The 7,812-nt window shown below is 35.2% G+C and overlaps 1 pseudogene; it reads right to left on the reverse strand.

Moving 5' to 3' along the window:
* Positions 1–1,870: 1,870 nt before the first annotated feature.
* Positions 1,871–4,039, reverse strand: LOC117215123 (annotated as a pseudogene).
* Positions 4,040–7,812: the final 3,773 nt, after the last annotated feature.

Below are 7,812 nucleotides of genomic sequence, written 5' to 3' on the forward strand. Positions count from 1 at the left end.
TCACTTCGTCTTCAGCTGTTTCCTAACGGGATTTTTCTTCTTCAAGTTTTTCTGTAATCATTTTTTCTAAACTTCTCCATTTATTCTGTTCTTCTTCGAGTAATTCATTACGTTTCGGTATCTGGCTATCTTTTCCTTTAAAACATTTAATTTTATCAGAGAGTTCTCCTATTTTCAAACTTGCTTCATTTAAGGTAACTTTATGAATTTCCGATTGATGTTATAACATTTGATGTAAGTCTTCTATTGCTGTTTCACGTTCTTTCAACTGTTCATTAAATTCGTTGTTTAGCATATCCACTCGAGAAATTTCGAGTTCTTGAGCATCGTTTCTTCTTTTAGAAATTTGGCTTATTTTCTCTCGCCTGCTGCTACATGTTGCTGTCATTTTATCAACTTCTTTCTTCTTTTTTTCTTCTTTTTTTTTTGAACTTAAAATCTTGATTTAAGGTTTGTGTTTCACTATATGATTTATTATTATTAACTAGTTCAACATTATTCTCAGTAGATTTTTTTTCGCGTGATTTTTATACTTATTTAAATAGTTTAACATGAGCAAATGCATCGTACGTCAGATATACCATTTTTTATAAATTGTCGCCTTTACAACTCGAGTTACCTCTGAACGAGTCGCATGATTGATCAATAAGCCATGAGTAATTATGCAAATTCAGTTTTTTTTTCATCTATCTATCTGAATATTATAACAAAGACTTTACATTGACTATTTTATTAAAATTGTAAGTTTTTCATAAACGCTTCAAAATCCACAGTCTATTGATCAACTCCTCTATCCTTTCTCTTTCTCCTCACTAAAATAGATAAATTCCTAATGTAGTTTGTGGATAATATATTTTTTTTTTTCTAAAGCAAATCACATTTATCATCGGATATATTTTTTGAAATAATTTCTGTCTGTACATTTTCTTCTTTTCCCTTACTCCTCTTTCTCTTTCTAATTTATTCCGTAAAATAGTTTTTGTATATTCAATTTTGTTAAGTGCAATCCTTATTTCTGATAACTTACTTTCATTAGATAATTCTTGTGAATCTTCTACTACATCTTCCATATCATTTTGAGTGCAGCTTCTACCTTCAGTAAATTTAATATCTTGAACCGTATCATTAATTTCAATAGCTCTTTCGGTATCAAGTAAATCGCACTTATTATTTAATATACCTTGTGAATTGACTTCTGTCTCTGCAGTTTCTTCTTTTGTATCTTCTTCGAGTTTTCTTTGTTCTTCTAATCCACCCTTCTCATTTTGTAGGATCTTCCTTGTATCTTCATCTTTTTTAACTTCGACTTTATCCGATCTCCTAGGTCTGCCTCTATGTTTCGCTTCATCAGTTGCTATTACACCCGTTACTGCATTATCATTTTCTACAGATTTATACCTATCGCTATCACTAGCTGTGTTCGTTAAAAGAACTTCCCTTCGTTGACGAACTTATCAGTTGTTTCGTTTTCACTATCTGAAATTGATTTTTGTTTAACACCTCTTTTTTTCTTCTTTGGCAAATTTATTTTCTACATTTTCCGATGCCTTTTGTTTATTAATAATTTCAGACTTGTCTTCGATTAATTTCGTCTTTAAAGCGCTTCGCAAAATTTTATTTGTGTTTGATTGTCTGGTTTGATTATAAACAATTTCTTCAAATTTTGGCGAAGTAGCAGGCTTTGCAGCAACATTATAACGACTGCTCCGTTTACTACTATCTAACATAGATGGAGATGGACTTTTGTCATCTTTATTCTCTAAAGACTTCTTTTGTGTATTAGCATCTGAATTTCTCGACATAAGATCTGCTGAATTTTTTAATTCTGTAGTGTCACACGCAATTTTCGCTGTCATCATTTGGTCTTCCTCTATAAGCAAATGTTCATTATTGTAAGCATTATCTCTTGCTTTTTGTATGGATTCTAATGATATATTTTGTTCAACGTTGTCTATTGATTTTGTATCATTTTCAGCAGTTGATTTACTAACTGCTTCTAATTCCTTCGTTTCAATTTGGTTTTCTTTATTTGTATCGCCGTCCGAAATATTTCTCATTGAAATATTATCCTTCTTGTTATGATCTTTTTCTGCTTCTCCTAAACTTTTACTTTTTTTGTCAAACCATTCTTGTAAATTTTGAGTATCTTGTGACGAAGATGGTGACAAATCATTATACAACACTGCAATATCTTCTTTCCTTCGTTTCACAGACTCTTTCTGGTATTCTGTCGAGCTATTGACATCAAACATCAAGTCTGTTTTAATGAAAATATAATCCTGTGAAGCGGTGTCAATTGATACTTTCTTTTCATAAGAATTTTCTACATTAGACTGCAATTCTTTTGAAAATTCTTTCAAAACCATTTCTTCATTTCCTACAGTAACGTCTGTTTTCTCCAAGCTTTTGTTCAAATTATTAGAAACTAAACTACCCTGATAACTCCGACTAGTAGCTGCTTTAATAGTCTCCTTTAACAGTTTTCTTAACTCGATTTCGTCAATTGTTTTTCGTAGCAATTCGATTTTTTATCGAGGCGTTGACCCTCTTCTTTTGCTTGTTGGAAAAGGTCCATGCTTCTTCGCAGTCGCGCGATTTGCTCCCGTAGTTGGTTTGTCATTTTAATACTTTGTTCGTCCCTACCAGTGCATGCTTTACCTTTCCACATCGTTTTAAATGTCGCTAACTCTTTGTCTGAGTCTTGTTCAAAGCTAGATAGTCTGCCTCTATATGTAAAATGAATCCAGCGTTTACCTTGATTTGTTAGCTTCCGTAGATGCTTCCAGTTCCAAAGGCCTTCTGGTTTCGTGGATTAAGAATTCGTCGCCGAGGATGACCGTAGTCCAAGTTAGTCCTTCCCGTAGGTATGGATGTCCTTGTTTTCCAGACGAAGCGATGTTTCACAATCCTGGGGTCTAGCGTCCGTAGATGCTTTATGAATATTTTCTTCCGGTTTCGTTGATAGTTACTTCGTTGTCGCGGATGTTGGCTGGGTGTTTGAAAATTTCTACATTGACTGGAGACATGTCCGATTTGGTTGCATTTGAAACATTTCAGTTGAGTTCTTTGGTTAAGTGGCGTTCGTTCAGCTTGCTGGAAGTTTCTTGGCATTGGTTTAGGTGTTCCTTGGAATCGGTTTTTGGCTCTCTCAATTGGTTGGTTCATTATTCTTATTATTTTTTTGTTGCGTTCGATTTTCCTTATGACTAACTCCGCCTCGAAAGCTGCATCTTGTGCTTCTTGGAGATTCTTTGGTCTTGTAGTCGATGTGCGTATTTCTATTTTGGGTTTTAAATTTAGGACAAAAACTTTGGTCGCTCGTTCAGTTTCAAGATCTATGGCGACTGCTCGACGTACTGGATCGCGAATTTCGTGTTGAAGCGCGTATATCAGTTCGTTGAGGTTGTGTCGGAACCTCTTCACATAACTGTGTACCGATTCGTTAACGTTTTGTCGCGTGCGTTGCAACTTATCACGAGCTCCATTAGATGTAATATTCACGGATACAAATTTTCTGAGGCTTTCAAACAGGTCCTCGTAATTCTCGATTTCGGTGTGGCGGATACTGCGTTCCGCTTCTCCAATGATTCTTTGCGTTAGAATTAGTCGTAATAATATGCGTTTTTCTCGACATTCGGCTCGAGCTTCTCTTACCCGTTTAATAAACCCTTCTACTCCTATATCGTCTTGTCCATTGAGTATAGGGATAAAATCTAGGCAGGTTTTTGCATTGTACGTGGGGTTGTCACAACTTACTGCTCCTTCTTCACTGTCCATATCGTCCGTTTCGTTAGGTTTTACAGGTGGTCGTTTTCTCTGAACATTGCTGGCATTAGATTCGTCCGTGGTAATAAAGGAGCCTAATTCAGTAGTAGCGTCATGTCCTAAATTTATTTTAGAGATATGTTTTCCTAATAGTTCTATCTCTGCTGCACGTTTTTTGTTTTCACTATCGGCTACTCGTTGCGTTTCTTCTATACGTCGCGCAAGAAGTTCGATTTGCTCGAGTATGGCACGAGTCAACTTATCCATAGCTCTGGTTATAGAAGCGATATCAATAGTTCCAATTTTGTCTTTTCGTGATGTGGACATGATTCTAATCGAGCTTATTAATTTTCTCACACGGTAATGTAAAAATGAATCCAGATTTCCAGCTTACCGTAGTAGCTATTGCCGTTGAGGAGTCTCTGGGATGTTTGCTCTCTGGTTGGTTCTAGATTCCGAATCTTATTCGTAGGCTTGCTCTGCGCTGACCGCTCCATTTATTACAGAAAGCATTGTTTAAATGAATATTAATTATGAACCATTATTAAACATGCATTGTTATTACCAACAAACAAGTTTAACAAGACCACAATTTTCAAATTAAATATGTACACATATCTTTAATGCTTTTATATTTGACGCATATATTAGAAAGTAAGTTTGTTTTTAGTTTTTTCTTAATTTATTAAAAAATTGTGTAACTATTAACATTACCTATAACATACGTAAATAGTGTCATATTTAAAATATTACCCATGATTAAAAATTTTCAATGTTATTAAATTCTTTATTGAGGAAGCTAAATTATAATAAAATTATAGAGTTTACAAAGGATTTTAATAATGAAAAAATATTTATTTTATATAACATTTATTAGACATTAGTTAGATATAAAATAAGAATAATATAATCATAATAATCATATATCTAAGATAAAAGTTGATCTCTATGATCATCAACATGGTGTTGCTTTTTCCTCACACCCTCCTGCTACACGCTTCGAAGCAGAACATACAGCGAGTAGATATTACGGAATCAGATCCAACAGCAAACAATACAATATGTATAGAACTCTAACCATGGAAACACCAACACCTTTGGTAGCCGAAGTTATGCACAAGTAACTAACCAATCGCCACCCTTAACACCAACATAGCCAAATCCATCAGTAATACGCTCAAGCAACCACCGTTACGATACTAACTAACGGCAATTACTTCCAGATGTAGCAGTATATGCACCACTGCGAACAGGCAGTACATTGACAGAGATTATAGAAGTAGCATTGGCAACTACTACTTATGAACCAAATAACAGGCAAACAAAAATAATTCCGCAAGACTTTCTTGACAAAATCAGAGGGAAAAAGGTAAGCGAAAGCAAAATGACAAAAACATAGAGCACGTGAAAGCAAAAAAACATCTAAACAAACTTGCAAAGGAAATAGAAAGTAAAATAAAAGATCATAATAATAACGAATTCTCAAAATTCATAGATTCATTTTCTGCGTACGAGAATTCCAACTATTTCCTATGGAAAGCCACGAACAAAATAAAGGAGCCAATTAAACTAATCCCAGCAATCAGATTAACGGACAACACATGAGCCAGAAGCAACGAAGAGCAAGCTGAAGAATTTTCCAACCACCTTTGTTGAAGTTATCTCTTCGAGGAACGCGTGATGAATGTGTAACAGAAATATATTTAAGTATAAGTGTAACTGTAAGTATAAGTATAAATATAAGCATAAGTATAAGTACAGCGTATACTAATCCAGAACCACACTGTGGCAGCGTTACATTACAACAGAGCTTCGAAGCCATGAGTCTATGGGTATTTATATAATTACGAAAACTGGCCCGTCTATATATACCCTGCTGCACCATCTGTGCATGGCATATTCCTAAAAAAGGCTATGAGACTGAGAGGCCCTTCAAATTGATTTAGAGCTAAACAATACTCAATAGCATCGGGGACTAAGAGAACTAAATACTAGAGAAGATGTAGTTTTCCTAGAAGTGAGTATTACTTCAACACCCTCCCTAACACTCGAAATCTTTACAAACGATTACTTTTTAACATCATTGTTATTTTTCAGACCTAATTTTTGTCGTAAATATTGAAATCTTGGTTTCGGTAACGCCTTCGTAAATATATCTGCTTGTTACGTCCGGCGACTCTCTACACAAAGCAGACTCCACGCCACGTGAGTTCTATTAGAAACAGTGACAATGACTGTTTTGTATCGTATCTGGTTATATTATTTATTGTTCTTACTTGGTGCCCGATTTTTGTTAGTTCCTTGCATATATTTTTGGTGTTTGTTCTTGGGTATAGATCTCTAATTACTACTTTGTGGTTCTTTTCTGTTTTGAGCTGGTATGTATGATGTATAGTATGTTTAATACTTGCGCCACTTTTCGAAAGATTTTTGGAGTATTTGTTTGCACTTTGACTTGTTCCAGTTTTAATTCCTTTATACTGTAGTTTTCTCTTCCGACAGTGTTGTTTAATAGTTCAATAAGGGTATCTGTTATTTGAGCATGAATGTAGATCGGTGGTGGTTTAACGATATGTGTTGTCATTTCTTCCTCTGAACTCGTATCTTCGTCTTTTATCAGTGAGCTGAAAGAATTTCGGAGTGGGATGTCCTGTAGCCACTGGTGCATTTCTGTATCGGGAATTTTTATAGCGCTTGTATTTAGGATTATTTTACGCCTTTTGTGAGCTGTTGCTACCTTCCAGTTTTCATCTTGATAGGATAGTTCGTTATTGTACCTATTTTCTTCCTGCTTTTGCAACGTTTCCATTTCTTTTATAGGCTTTCCTGTTCTTTGCTAATTGGTTGTTTTCTGCTTAACGTATTTGTAGCTTGATTTATGAAACATATGTCACCCTTTTTTGTTTGGCGGCGGTATTGGTTGTTGCATTTTGAAACTTTTACCATGTGACAGTGTTCGTTAACGTTTTAACCTCCTAAATTCACTATTTATCGCACTAACACTGGAGCACATTTACTCGCGCCTGTTTACCTCGACTGCTCGGGCAGAATTGTCATTACAATGCAATTATCTATATTGTTACATCGAGGCCTTTCTTCTATTTTGTCCGGCAATTTTCATTTTTAACGTGATGAACATTTTCTTCTACATCATATTTTAAAATTTGTTAACAATCACTGTTTACAAATTGACGGCAAGTACCTGATTTGGGGTTATACGTTCTATATACATCGAACGTAACAATAAGGAACACAGAAAGCAACTGAGATATAACACGATATTGAAATTAGAAATTAATTACACCCTCGTAGCGGTGCCTGCATCAACTTGGACTAATTCGCAAACGATGGAAGTTGTATATGTTAGAGCGAAAAGAAGCCTCGCGTATTCAATCTCAGAATGTCATGTCCGAAGGAAGTCCATCTCCAACGTAGCTAATCGAATTATGCGTCTAATCGAACTTTTCGGGATTACTTTCATGTTCGGTATCATTTTGATCAAAAGAACCTCAACAATTCAATTAAAACAACATTTTGTCGATGAAATAAAAGATGTAGAAGCTTCATTTTTTCTATCGAAGAGATCTTAACAAAAGAACGATAACAGGTTGTACCTTAATGCCTCGATGAAAGAAATTTTATATTTTAACGTTTCAACATTTTAATGATGCAATAGTATAATATTTTAATAAGAAGGGAGAAATGGTACGTTCGTGTACGATTTTATACTTTCAATCGGCAAAAATGATGTTGGAAGGGTAGAAAAGCTATTGAAAAACATTTGGATAATTTTTCATCGAAGCATCTGCAAATAGATCTTAATTCGATCTGAGGCGTCTATGTTGTCTGTAATAATTGTAGCTGCTGGCTGTAGATGTCGCTGCTGGGGTACTGCTATATTTTTCTAATTTAGATGCGTGGAAGAAAAATCGGACTACGGGCGCCGGGATTCGAATCCGAGTCCCGAACGTTCGTAACCTAAGGCGCTAACCACTGCGCTACCGTTGTCCGGTATTAGTTAGTGGCGGTATTTGTTGTCGAGTGCCG

Source organism: Bombus bifarius, unplaced genomic scaffold (genome assembly GCF_011952205.1).
Source record: "Bombus bifarius isolate JDL3187 unplaced genomic scaffold, Bbif_JDL3187 scf7180000009369_frag, whole genome shotgun sequence".
Lineage (NCBI taxonomy): Eukaryota > Metazoa > Arthropoda > Insecta > Hymenoptera > Apidae > Bombus > Bombus bifarius.